The 14,150-nt window shown below is 31.3% G+C and overlaps 1 protein-coding gene across 2 annotated transcripts in view; it reads left to right on the plus strand.

Moving 5' to 3' along the window:
- Positions 1 to 7,867: 7,867 nt before the first annotated feature.
- Positions 7,868 to 14,150, plus strand: part of LOC121132502 (neural cell adhesion molecule 2) — a 295,780-nt gene continuing 289,497 nt past the window's right edge. Inside the window, exon 1 of one of the 2 annotated variants that reach the window (XM_040727918.2) lies at positions 7,868 to 8,055. The gene's annotated coding sequence lies outside the window, so the exon portion shown is untranslated. The remainder of the gene's footprint in view (positions 8,056 to 14,150) is intronic. The other variant, XM_071894191.1, reaches the window with a different exon arrangement.

A 14,150-nucleotide genomic window follows, 5' to 3' on the forward strand; every position in this document is an offset into this window, starting at 1 on the left:
AATATTATATTTATTTAAAAATGCTTATATTTAAATATATTATTATGTATTTTTAAATCAATTCACACAAAAGGTTGGCGATTGTTCTTCTTTTAGAGGGAAATGTTAACACCAAGGCGCTGCCCATTTCAGGTTCAGCAGTTCTATCGGTCCTTTATTCATAAATCTAACCCATCCCTTCCCTCTTTTATTTGCAACGTGAGGTCCCTAAAACCACTTTTTCAGATTCATAAGAAGTCCTAAGCCATTTTAGAACTCAGATACAACTGTATCACCCTGGCAACGTAAAAAAATCCTTGGAAAACGCTGCAATTGTACACAAAAAACTCAGAAAATTGACTTATTGATTTAGGCGAATTAAAAAAATAAATATATATATATTATGTTTTCTTTATATATTCGATATAGGAACAAAAACAAAATAACCGATACAGATAAGTATTTTCAGTTCACGAACCAGAACTGCTTGAACCACTAGGCCGATATAGGCACAGCCTTGGTTAGCACCTACACGACCTATTAAATAATGAATAAGAAAGAAAAAGGAACATATAGAGCAACCCTTTGCCATTTTTTTATCAGGAAACATAGTTTTTTCTTTACACACATCCCTTCTTTAGGAATGACTTAAATACTTTTTAATCAGATTAAATGTTTTAGGAGCACACTCAAAAGGGTTGGCAATAAATTATAGATTCAACAGAATAAGAAACTTTTTTATAAATCTTGGTTTGATTAGTATCTCAGTTCACTAACGGAGGGTTAAAACCAATATAAAATATATTTTTATAAGCATTTTTTGATTGTTATATCCTTAAAGGATGTCAATTGCCGACGAAGGATGAATTTAAGTAAGATGTTTATTACTCGTGGTAAAGTCATATTTTGCTGCTTTCTGATTAACAAATAATATATGTGTCTTGACAAACTTTAATGTCAAATATCAGAATATATTTATTAAATAACAGCAATTACAAATATATATGATATAAAATAAACTAGGCATTAGAGGGATATATTTTTGATAAATTTATTAATGGAAAAAGTGTTTTTTATTGGAAAAGTTGGTTGTTTAGGCCCCCCAAAAAAACCATCATCAACAGTGCTCAACTCAAATGAAAATGATCTATTTGAATTATCTACCAGACCAAATGTACTTTTTTATCGGGAGGCCTTTTCCAATGGTAGTAAGTAATATAAGGGTGGGGAACAAGTCATTTTGCATTTCCCTCCCCCTTTTTTAAACTAAGTATATTTTGTTTATTATTGGTCCCATCGGATCATACGATATAACATTTTAAAGGTGCAAGTGTATACTACAAATGCTGATTTTACAGGATTGCGGTAAGACAGTTTAGTCTTGAATTCTCGTGCCTAGAGTATGGAGGTCTGAATGGAAGAAATTCGGCATATCTTACATTTTTACAACCTGAAACGGAAAACTCGTCGAAAGCTTCCAAAAAAATTTGCGATATATGTGGGGAATACTTCGTCTGTTTGTGTTGTACAACAGTAGTTCAAGATAATTGTTTTCACGCTCAATTTTACCCTCTACTGTTAATAACTCGTCCGGCGATCGAACAGAAGAGGTCAGCATTTGTTAATAGGAGAAAACAAGATATCATCAAGACAACGCCAGGCCGCATATATCATTAATGAACTGCCAGAAGGTCTGGGAGTTCAGATGGGAAGTTATTATGTTTCCCCCCTAGAGTGCAGACCTAGTACCAAGGGACTACAACCTACAGGGTCCAAGGAAAGTTTTGTTAAATGTCTATTAAAGTAAGAATTATGTAACAAATAATTTGCTTATAATTATGGACAGAGGTCGACACAAGCTCCAAAAACATGTGACATAACTTTCATTCGAAAGGGTCGCCCTTAACCTTGACCATATCCCGAAGTCTTTGCGTAAAGTTCTTGCATGCTTCACGGGTATGGAGACCCAGGAAGTCACTAGTAAGGCCTTCAAGTATTCAAAATTATTGCTGGGGATCAGACATGCTCAGTTCTCAAGAATGGACCACATGGAGTAATCCATGACGCTGAAGTCGGGATTAAAGGGGGTCAGAAACCCTTCAAATTCGCCTCACACCACCGTTGCGTCTCTTTGAATATGTAAGAGATGTTGAAAGGTCTATGACTCCTTCTGGAAGTGCTGTTGGCCCCAAAGAACACGGCTTTCCTCCAGGAAGGTGCTGATGTACTTCTTGGTGTTCATCCTCACCCCGGCCAGCACAAACCCTAAGGGGGACTTCTTTGTCTTAGTCACGACCACTCAAACCATCACAGACGGTGACTTCTGTACTTTGTTGACTCCATGGTCACCCATTCACCTTTTTTGGCCAGAATCTGATCCTTTTAAGGGTTAAAAGCCTGTTCCACAGAGAAAACCTTCACATTAATGATCTCAATGTTGAGAGCCGTGCCAGTTCTCAGCTTCTGAAGAATTACATTGCTGCTTTCAATCCTTTTAGCCTTGACCTTGCTTGACAGGTGCTGTTGCCTTTTCAATTTGTAGGGATTCATCCTAAGGTAATCAAAAATAAGGTGTCTCATTGTACCTTGCAATCCTTATAATAAAATATATAGCCAGAGTAAGATTAACTTTAAGTAAAAATCCCTTGTCCTAACAATTCTCATTTCTTGCTTGAAAACTTAAGACTATTTCCTAGAAAAATAAATAATGTTTTCCTTCATATCAGCAATAACTTCAAAATCATTGGTAATGATCGACTCAAAGTCAGTTTTAGAGACCAACTTATACTAAACTCTTTTAAAAATTTGAATATCAGGTTAAGATAACCTGGGCTACAGTAAATTATATACCCAAAAAGGTTAAAACTGTCGATTTCTGATCACATTTGTATTTAAAAATTCAAAAATGGTCATTATATTCTGGTTGTAATAGTTTAAGATGTTTTTGTCTATTTAGTTTACTTTTCCCTTCCTTAATCGATCCAAAACAAATTAACTGAAAAAATGTATCCACTTTTTAGGGATTTTTACCACCATTTGATTTATTTCAATTATCACTGTTTTTCTTTGACATAAAGGTTTGACGATAAAATGTAAATAAAAATTGGTGATAAATCCTCGAAGAGTATAATTGTAATCCATGCTCAATTTTAAGGAAAAAAACAAACAAACTTCGATTTGAAAGGTCACATATGCACATACATATGTGTATGCAGCCTCATAACCATATCTACAAGGTGGGGATATTAAATCCAGATAATTTAAGAATACGTTAAATATATTAGAATTGATTTCCAAAAGTTACTTTAGCAATTTACAAATATTTTACTCTTGCATGTAGGGGTCCATAGTAAAGTCAACATCTCAAACAAACCACCTCCAGATTCAGCCACATCTTCCAACCAGTCTCTGAACCTAGCACAAGCAATGACGAGGATCTCCTTGTCAATTTTGGCTACTGCTTCGAAAACGTAAGGCCGCAAGGAGTCAACAGTATTATGTGTACGTATATACGACTCTCTCTACAAGATGCCCCACACAAGGGGTTAAGATCCTACATTTCCTTTGACCAAAATATAAAGGCCTTAAAATGTTTTTTCCCGGAATAAATCAGGTTCCAATTTCTTGATCTGAACAAAACACATCATTATAAAATTCTTGAAAGACATTGGATCTGTTAACATCCATTTCAGCTCTGTAGCATAATTATCTATGGAGTTATTTGTGTCCTTGGGCGTGGACCCGACACGGAGGCATACAACAATTGCCGCACAGTGTTCGTATTCGGAGGGCATCCCAAGGATGTTGTATTTTTCCAATACAATTTTGTGGGCTAACTTTGATAAACAAACTTTCAGGCTCCTTTATCTCGGTGTTGCCAAGACATTCAGGTACAAACTTGTTCGGGATTGAAAATCCACAATTAGTACATTGAAGTAGTTTGATTGTCAGTTTTGTTCGAATTTGGATTACGGATAGTGTGGAAAAGTTTGTCATTTGTTATAAAAATTAGCTAGGTCAAATTGGATCCGACCTAGTTCTATTTTAGGTCCCACATCTCGATCTAAATTATGAGAAAAAGTAAAAACCCTCCCAATCACCATAGGTCATGGACGACACGCTCGGTAAAAGTTATTCTCTTGAATTCAATGTGTGTACGTTGGGGCATAGATGATTCCTAGAGAAATAAATATACTTTATGTATATGGATTTTATTAAAAGATTCCTAGTTTAGATGGAGTAAATGTAATACTATAATGTTGACATAAACTTAGTAAGTGCAACTCTATCTAACCAATTAAAGGAACATTAAAAAAAAAAAATTGACTTAGTGAATATATATGCTAAGAATACATTTTTAGCTATTTTGCATAAAATAGAATTGATAGACCTATAAAAGGTCCAAAAAACCATTTTTTTCGACAATTATCTGATTGAGCAAAAAAAAAAAAGAAGAAGTTTTGAAAATTTGATGATCTGTGTATTGCGTGCAACATTTTTTTTGCATTTATACTCTCTGTTTGCTCCACAGAGTATTTTTTTAAAATTAACTTTATCTATATTTCTTATAAGTTAAAATAATGTTTATCATTATTAATGAATGTAAAATAAGGATTAAGTCTGTATTTTAAACTTTATTGACAAAGTAAAGAACTCTCGTGATCGTTTCATCTCTGAAATAGATGTGCTACCTAAAGATGACATCGTAAGAAAATGAAATTTTGTTAGAGTGATTTTCTAAACTACCTGTTATTGACATTCGAAAAAAGTTGAAATACCAACTGTCCTTCTGTATATCCAAGGAGGGACACTCAAAATTATAGGAAGAACCATGGCTTTGATTTAGTAACATGAAGTATCTTATTTGGAAACTAATGCTAATAAAAATATGTTATTTTTTTCATAGGTAAATTTAGCTAATAAAACATTCTAATGCAACATAAAAAAAATGTCTATAAAATAAGTCGATCTTGATTGATTTTTGAATTTTCTTATTCAGTATTTAATTAACACGCTATGCAAATTTTATTATAAAAATTCCAAAAATAAATATATTTAAGCCGATTATATGACTAATTGTAACAATTTAAACAAAAAAGCTTTCTATTTAGTGTAATTGTTAGTTTTTTTTAGACTTTAAAAAAGTTTGTGAACAAAGTCATTATAAATAATTAAGACGTTGATTGGGAAAAAAGTTTGGGAGATTTCGAATCTAAATAATGCTTTCCATATGTTTAAATTATATATATATTTTTTTGTTGTTGTTAGAGTCGAGTATTAATTGATTTTTCTAAAGTCTGCCTTTTTAAAAAAAAAAGAAAAAGTTACTTGAACACTGCTGAAGTATCAAAGGACTTAATATTCGAATAATGATTAATTTAATCTTCAGTTGTCTCTATATTTAATAAAGTAATTCCCTCTAACTTTCGTTGTCATATTTTATATTTAGTCATATTTGACAAACAGATTTTCCACATTGATATTTTTATAAAAATAATATAGCGCTCCTATTTAGCTTTCAGTTCTTATTTCAGAGATACAACTTTTTGAAATAATTGTTTGAAGAGCTATAAAATAATTATCCATTCCAGCAATTGCAGTGCCGAGCAAAAATATCTTTTTTTACTATTGGAGGAATTAATAACAACAGAGTGTAATCGACGTAGCTCATGATCACTTGGGAGAAAATTATTATCTTGAACTTCTGGCCTACCTCCATGTGGCCCTCCTCCAACCTGACCTCAACTTTCTGGACTTTGAAGTTTGGGGCGTCTTGGAGAAAAAAATTCTGCCGCATCTTTCATCCAGGTTGTCGTATCAGCGTAGTGCTCCATAGATACGAACTTTATCGTATATAGGAGCCAATTTGTTCACCGGTGTGTTCACAGACTATTATTGATAGTAGAGGAGGACATATTGAATAAAAGATGTAGCTAATTATAGTATTTAAGTATCTCAAATTATTTTTGGTTGTATTTTATTGATTTGATAAAAATAAAAATCACGTATTTCGTAATTTAACCTAAATCATTTAATACTGATTTTTTAACTTGTTTTGGCTTTCTTACCTCTAAAGATAGTAAATTATTTGATTAATAATTGACTTGCTAATTGAGGCAACCAAAATGACATAATTGTTGGGCACAGATTTTATCTATTTCGTGGAAGAATATTTTTCATTACATTTCTCACGGGTTATGGAGTATTCGCTTCAGAAAATATATTCTGGGTAACTTGGACCCCATAAACATATCTAGCCTATAAACACAAAACAAGCCAGAAGGGTTTTTCTCGAAATAGACTGTTGATTACATTTTTATGGTTCAAATTGCTCTTCAAGTAGTCAAAATTCATCATTACAATAAAAAATAAGAAATTGATATATTCTATTTGAAAAGGGCCATATCAGGACCAATAAATGTCTTTTCAATCAAATAGAGGGTTTAGTTTAAAGCTTAAGTTCTTGGGTATCTTAACTCCTCCTGCAAATTTGCGCGCAAGACTTAATATTGACTCAAATGTGTCTATGAAATATTGCGCTGTGTTTTATGCATATATTTTTCATATGCAGGGATGTGCGGGTAAATTGGGACATTTTTTAATGGACCCAAAATAAACTCTTAAAATTTAAATTTTACAAAAAAATTTTGTACAAAAATTCTTCATCCATCGATGTAGAGAAAGATTATTCTATGTGTTCGTCGTTGGTGTCGATGACCTTGTCCAGATGGGTCCGGAAGGAGGAGCAAATCAAGATGACGTGTGTGGGATTTACCCTGGCCAAGTACTTCAGGATCTTGAGGCCGGACAAACTGTTGTGGGGCCTCGAGCAGACTTGCCTCCCTAACTCCCCCAAAAGAAGGAGTCCATAGTTTTCAAATCGGGAGAGTTAGAGGGCCAAGTCTGCGGGCACAAGAAGTCGACGTTTTCCTCTTTGTGCAAGTCGAGGGTCTTTTTGCCCTCATGAGCGAGGCCTGAGTCATAAGGTGAACCCGTGGTCCCCATTGTTGGCTTTCATCCACGCGATGATTTTGTCCTTCTGCACCTCACATTACTTGTTAGCTCCGACTCAATCTTTTTGGTTGAAGAAGATCGGCGGGATCACCGTCTTGTTGAACCTGATGACCCCTAACCGGAAACTTCATTGTGTAGAGCATGGGAACCTTCTCCTTCTTGTCGTCTAAAAAATACTATAAAATTGGAATTTTCTAAGTTAAGGCGCTTAAAAAATGTTCCAATTTACCTACACATCTTTGTATACATATAGTCCAATATTTCATAGACCTATTTGAGGCAATTAAAGGTTATGTATTCAAAATAGTGGGAGGAGTTAAGCTAGCCAATAATTTTAGCCATAATTTAGAATCTTTATTTGATTTAAGAAACTTATATTGCAACCGAATGGACTTTTTCTCATTTTTTTATTGAGAAAATTAATTTTGTCTACTGTTACTAGTCAAATTTAAGTTAATTGTTGACTTTTAATTCAAATTTTGGAGGTTATTTAAGGTTACACTAAATTTTAGTTATAATTTAGAACCTCTATTTAATTTACGTAAGAAGACCATTTCAAATAAAGTGAGTCAATTTCTTGTTCTATTATTAGAAAATCAATTTTGGGCTACGTTAAGTGCAATTAGTGGTTCGTTTAAAGGGTTGATAATGATAAATTATTGATGACATTGACGATTATTCGTTTAAGAATACACATATACTTCAACCATGAAGTCTAATAACCTCCACAACTTAGTGAAATCCAAGCTTTATTCCAGTTGGAGCTTTCATAAGCGTAAAAGACGAGGAAAAAACTTTTATATTCTAAGAGGACGCTCTTTTTTTTTTTAGTTTTCCTCTATTTCTTGCGTTGCTCTTTCCGTTCTTTTCAACATTTTAGTTTGTCAGAGTAGTTGTTTCTGATTTTAACTTTGAAGAGTTGGTAGTGAAATATTTATTATTCAACCTCTGTGAAAACTTTCATTAGTATTATTATTTTGTAATTCTTTCTCTTTTTTGCAAGTACATTGAAACAATAAATTGTTTATATCAGTGATTTTGTGGGAAACTTTTATTACTTTGGTAAGAAAAAATCTGATTATTTATTCTAATTACATGGATAAAAGATTAATGTTATTTTACTATTAACATTGATTAGTTACATTAATAGATTGACACTGTTTTGACCGGGGAGGCCATCCATAAATTGAAGCGCCTCTACGCTGCAGATTTAGAAAAACTATTAAAAAGTTAGTCAAATTGTTAGGGAAACTTTCAGTCTTTGTTTTCTTTAGAAAAAAAGTCAATTCTTCTTTTTTTTTAATTTCATTGAATTAAGTTTTTTTAAAGAATATATTTTTAAAACTAAAAATAGTAATCTTATTTGTTGCAATAAAGTTACAGCAATATTTTCATTTAGTATGACAAATTATGTACTGTGGAGAAAATAAGTATTTGACTCTTTGCCGGTTGTGTAAGTTTGCTCACGGACAAATATTTTATGTAGAAAAGCTAGGTCATTCTACTTCCTCCACTGGATGACATTTTTCTTGAGCTACTCCTTTCTTGCATTGCCGTATATTTTGGGTCATTTTCGTGCTGGAAGATACATTTTTGTGCCTTGTTCTCAAGGAAAGAGGTTGATGACGAAGATTTAATAAAAAATAATAGATAGTGTGAAATTCAAATATTTTAGGAAGAACGAATTCATTTTAAGCTGGTCTTACCCATATACAGTAAAATAAAATAATATGTGATCCTTTTCCGATTTTTTATGTTAGCCCACTGATAAGATTTTATATGGAATTGAGATTCGAAGACTGGATTGGCCACTCAACAGCCTTAACGTGCTTCTTTTTGAGCCACTCTTTATTACCATGAATGTATATTTTGCATCATTGTCGCCCTGGATGACCTATAACATGAGCCCTTTTTGGATGTACGTATCATCCTCTCTCTTATGTGGCGATCTTGCCTTTTCTCCTTAGTAGATAAACACCCCTTTACGCCCCCCAACTCATGGACGTTGGAGATGGTGTCTTTGGGGTTATACTCAGGATGATTCTTCTTTCCAACACTTTTTTGTCCATAAAATGTCTCTCACTATTAAAGTAAACCTACTATTAAAATTATAGACCTTCATTTTCTTTGTAAGTGAGCAAACTCAGAAAATCAGTAGTAATCAGTGGGTGAACAGACACCTTAAACCTATCAGAAAATAAGGGTACACTGATGCACGGGAATTGGCAAGAATCGGTTCAAATTAAATGGTATTATTACAAATGGTCAACCAATAAAATGATCATAGTATGGACTAATCTAGACTTAAACCTAAGGGGTCCTACCTTTAGAAGCCTCCGATAAAATTTTCTTTTCTTCCTTTTATATTTAACTTAATAGAAGTACGATTATAAAATATCTGTAAGTATAACGACATGTTCTTGGTCTAAAACCACATTTATTATTGTTATTGCATGTCATAAAACATGAAAATGACCTTTAAAATTTTCATCATAAACAGGTATGGTCTTTAGATTCTTTTAAACAAATTAACATTTTTATGATATTTTTACGATTCAGAGCCATACTATGCCGTGAAAGAAACATAAAGACAGAAATCAAGGTTAATAAGGGTTCCTCTATAACATTACGGCATTTCTTGATTTTTTAAAAATGCACAAATCTAACTCAATGATAAACTAAAACTTCCATGGCCTGTAAATAACTATGTAAAATTATTCGATGTGACTCTGTAAGACTGACTCCCTACGGGGGCTCAGAGTTATGGTGACAAGGAACTACATGAATTATGAATGATCACTTTCAGAAGTAGTTCTCTAGATCAGGACATGTCAGGCAATTTTCTTCTTTGAAGAACAATATTCCTATTTTTTTATGTGTAATACATTAACATAAAATCTCCAATTCTCATAAAAGTTCAAAATTTGAGAAGCCAGCATCATAATCTGGCTTTACCTAATCTGAGCAAGAACCAACAGTCAACTATTCCAAGGTAGGAGTTCCTTTATATTTAAAGAGATAAAAAACATATCCTTCAATATTTGTAGAAGAGGCAAGGGTATGTCATATCACAAAGTCTTTAATACTATTTATTTTAGTTAATTTTATAGAGATTAATTTTCATTATTCAATAGACGTTGAGTTGATAATTTTAACTTATAAAACATACATTTAGCAAAATGAAAGAGTTGCTAGGAAATTGCTAGTAAATACTTACATTCATCCGTTGAGAATGAAAGTTATTATTGCAGGCAATATAAATGAGTCAACTAGGAATAAGTTGACTCCTCAGCACGGAGAGGCATTTACTTTTTTAAATATTAATTTTTAATTATTTACAAATAATAATTATGATTGATAAATTTACGTATTTTTGTTGCCTAGCCATAATCAATGGAAAGTAATACATTAAAAAAAGTAAATCATTTTGTTATTTTTTTATGCAATTCTTTTATTAATAATAAAGAATCGGAGTTATCCATAAAGTTAATATCTGCTGATGTTTTGATATTGGTGCATCTCTACAAAAAATATAAATTATATTCTTATGATTTTTTTAATACATTTATCAATAATTTGAGCATAAACAATTTTGTTCCAGTCGATTTGAACTTTCATAAAATGTTCTGAATTTTAGTAATAATACAATTAACGTCTTTTTGATTAGGTCCCATATAAAAATATGTAAAACCTTAATTGTTCAATTATATTTCAAATTCAAATAAAAAAACACACCTGTAGTGATCCCAAACATTGGCTAAAAGCTCACATTACAAAATAAGTAAATCTTTTATTCATTAGTCTTCCCATACACACGAGTTATATATTTTTAAATACTAAAATATATTCCCATAGGTATACAAATATGTATTTTGCAGTAATTGTGGTTTTAATGAACCTTTAGTTGCTGAAGAATGGAGGTATAAGTTTAATCAATCATAATAATCTTAGAACAAATTATTATGAAATGACTTTACGTAGTATAACATATTATGTATATTAGGGTGAATAGAATGTCTCAACTTTGTTCAAACAAGCTTAGCCTTTTTTTTGTACTGCATAGGATTTTATGAACAAATATACACATTTTCATTAGCATTGTTTGGAGTTAATAGCATCGATTAACAGACTAATGTTGCTTTATTCATATATATTTTATTTATTAATATAAAAAATCAAATCTTCAATGTTAATCCCCATCTTCATGAGTTCACTCACATGTAGTAACTAGTTACTCCATAAATAGACATTCTCTCCTAAATAATGAATTAATAATCATAACAGCATGATAAAATAAATAAAACATTGTTCAGATTACCAACAACAAAACTTGCAGGCTCTTTTCTTTTTTAGTATGCCGCGCTGAGCCTATACACGCTCGTTTATGTATCCATCTACAGTTAAATTCATTATTTTTTATTGTTTTTATGTACTCCCCTTCCTTTTCCTCTTTAATATGATTAGCTGAGGCTTAGCTACACACACTCGTTGTTATAAATTATTCCTCGCAGATAGACAAATGTTGCTCTAATACTATAGATTTATCTTAACTGAGCTATTTGCAAAGTTAATCTGTATTAAAAAAAGGAAAGTTTATCTGTATGTGTAAATGTATGGTTCGATATTTAAAAAAAAAAAATATATTTTTGATCTAAGAAATTACAATGTAGTTATAATAATGAAATCTTGCAGGCGTTTTGCATGTAGCATCAAGCATTTATATACAGTGCATTGCCCACGTTCTGAGACAGCGGGTTGGACCGAAAAATCGATCTAGAAAAAATTACTTAAGACTCAACCGAAAAAAAGAAATCGGCACTCAACACTTGTAATTATCTTCTCTATTATTAATCCAAAGTTTTTCAGTTCATCGACCCTTAATAACTCCGGGCAATGCTAGTATTATTATATTTAAATATAGTTACACATTTGTGTTGATTAAACTCATACACATTTCAAAAAAAGGTTAATCTTTTTTGGACAAAGTTTTGGTCATTAGTCACATCCTAATCCAAATGTATGTTTAAAAAAACTATAAATATTGATACATTGAGTGGAACTCTTTTGGTGTTATAAGTAACATTATTTATTTGTGTAAGACATTTTGTCAATACTTTTTTTTACGTGTTTCAAATCACTTTGGCAACTTTTTAAACACAATATACAAAAAACGTATTAAAGTTATTTTGGTTGTGTAGTATGTATTGTAAAAAGTACTACTCGTAAACTATGAAGCACAATAAAAAACTATACTAAATAAGGAGCTGATTACCCTTGGGAGAATTACTAGTGGAAAATTGAGCTTGGTGAAAATTGCCCATCATTTATAATAGATTTCAGGTTTGATAATATACTTCGATGTATAAACATAGATTAATTATTTTTAAAAGGGTTTAACATTATAGTTTCTTACTTGAGGATTTTGAATATACTTTGCAATTTCAATTCTACTTTTGATTGTCATTTGAATATAATCTCATTTTTTTAGACTATATTCTTACGTCTTAGGCATTTGTTTTTTTTTTGTTTAAAAAACAAACACATTTTAGTTATATTAGTTTGAATTTATTATATTTGATACACTCAAAGTTATGTTACTCATTTGTTCGAAAAGACTCTGTTCCATGCCGTACTGCAATGCCAACGTTGACCTGTTTGTCAATTATTTTTTATAGTTTGTTGGAGCTAGCGTTTTGCCTCTAAGCTCAGCGGACCTCAACCACAAAGACTTATTTATGTGGGGAGCAGTTGAGTGACACACTAAAAAAATACTTCTGGAGTACAAAAATTAGGTGAATTTTGTAATTTGCCTAATAAAACTGTCATCAAAACCTGCTACAGTTTCTGAGGTCGAGTCGAGTCGGTTATTGACGGAAAAAGCGATTATATTGAACAATAATTTGTTTTTTGATTCAGCTTTAATTTTTTTTTAAGATTTTTAAATCAGATCATTAATTCTGAAGAAAATGCAGGTAAACAATAATTTAGGTACAGACCACAGTTTCAAACAGGTTTTTTTTTCGATCTCACTTTATGGACCATTTTTTCCAGACATACTTTATGGATGGTTTTTTTTTGGTTTCACTTGATATACATTTTTTTTTGGTCTCAGATATTATATGAGAGACCAAATTTTTATTTTTCTCTAGATCAACCGTCATTGGAGTTTTCATTATACAAAAAAAAAAAAGATCTTACATATATTATAAATATCTGAGTACCTATAAAAATATAAAAAGTACACAATCTCAGGATATGCTCGAATTTGGAGTTCCATATTCCAGGAGGGAAGTAGGGATGAAAATTTCTTCGAACTATCTCAGTTTAAACTTTATATAGCGTCATTATACTTTGTTCACAATTAGAAAACATATTTGACGTTATAAACAAATTATAGGGATAGTTGGTAAAAACCAAATTTTAAATAAGACAGATTTATTGGGACCAAACTAGACCGAATTGTTCATTAGGACCAATCTAGACCAAGCTTATTAAAAAACCCAAATTAGTTCGTACCAACAAAAATCCTAACAGTCTCAAAACGGTCTAGGATTTCTTGACCGAAACCCAAAAATATTACTCAGTATACACTTTTCTGATACAGACTGCGGCCACATAACCTCCTTTTTCCAAAAACAATAACATAAGTTTTATAATCAAAATAGTTTTATTTTTATTTCATAATGATATTGTACATTTAAAGTTTGATTTTTTCTAGTTTTAAAAACCCTATCAGATAAGTGACATCTCCAATTATCTACAAATGGAATAAATCAAACTTCGTTATTTTAATACCCAGTCATTTTTTTCACATTTTTTTGTTTCTTTCAATATAACTTTTCAAAAACAAGTTTTAGAGTGAAAATTATTTTAATACAATAAGATTTAAAGTTTATAATACAACATTTTTTATTATAACTGTAGATGATTAGTTGATTGACAATTTTGCAAAGGTTTTTTTTAGGTTTCTGGAATAAATCCGGTTTTAATAATCTGTATTAGATAAATTGTAACAATTTAAAGCTCTTGAATGCACCCAAATGTTGCTCTCTAGCATAACTCTTTGTTGTTTTTATAGCTTTAAAATAATTTTGCAAATTTGAAATTCTGGAAATGAATTGAAAAAATAGTAATTTGTATATTAGAAATTGAAACAA

This window comes from Lepeophtheirus salmonis, chromosome 2 (genome assembly GCF_016086655.4).
Source record: "Lepeophtheirus salmonis chromosome 2, UVic_Lsal_1.4, whole genome shotgun sequence".
Classification (NCBI taxonomy): Eukaryota; Metazoa; Arthropoda; class Copepoda; order Siphonostomatoida; family Caligidae; genus Lepeophtheirus; species Lepeophtheirus salmonis.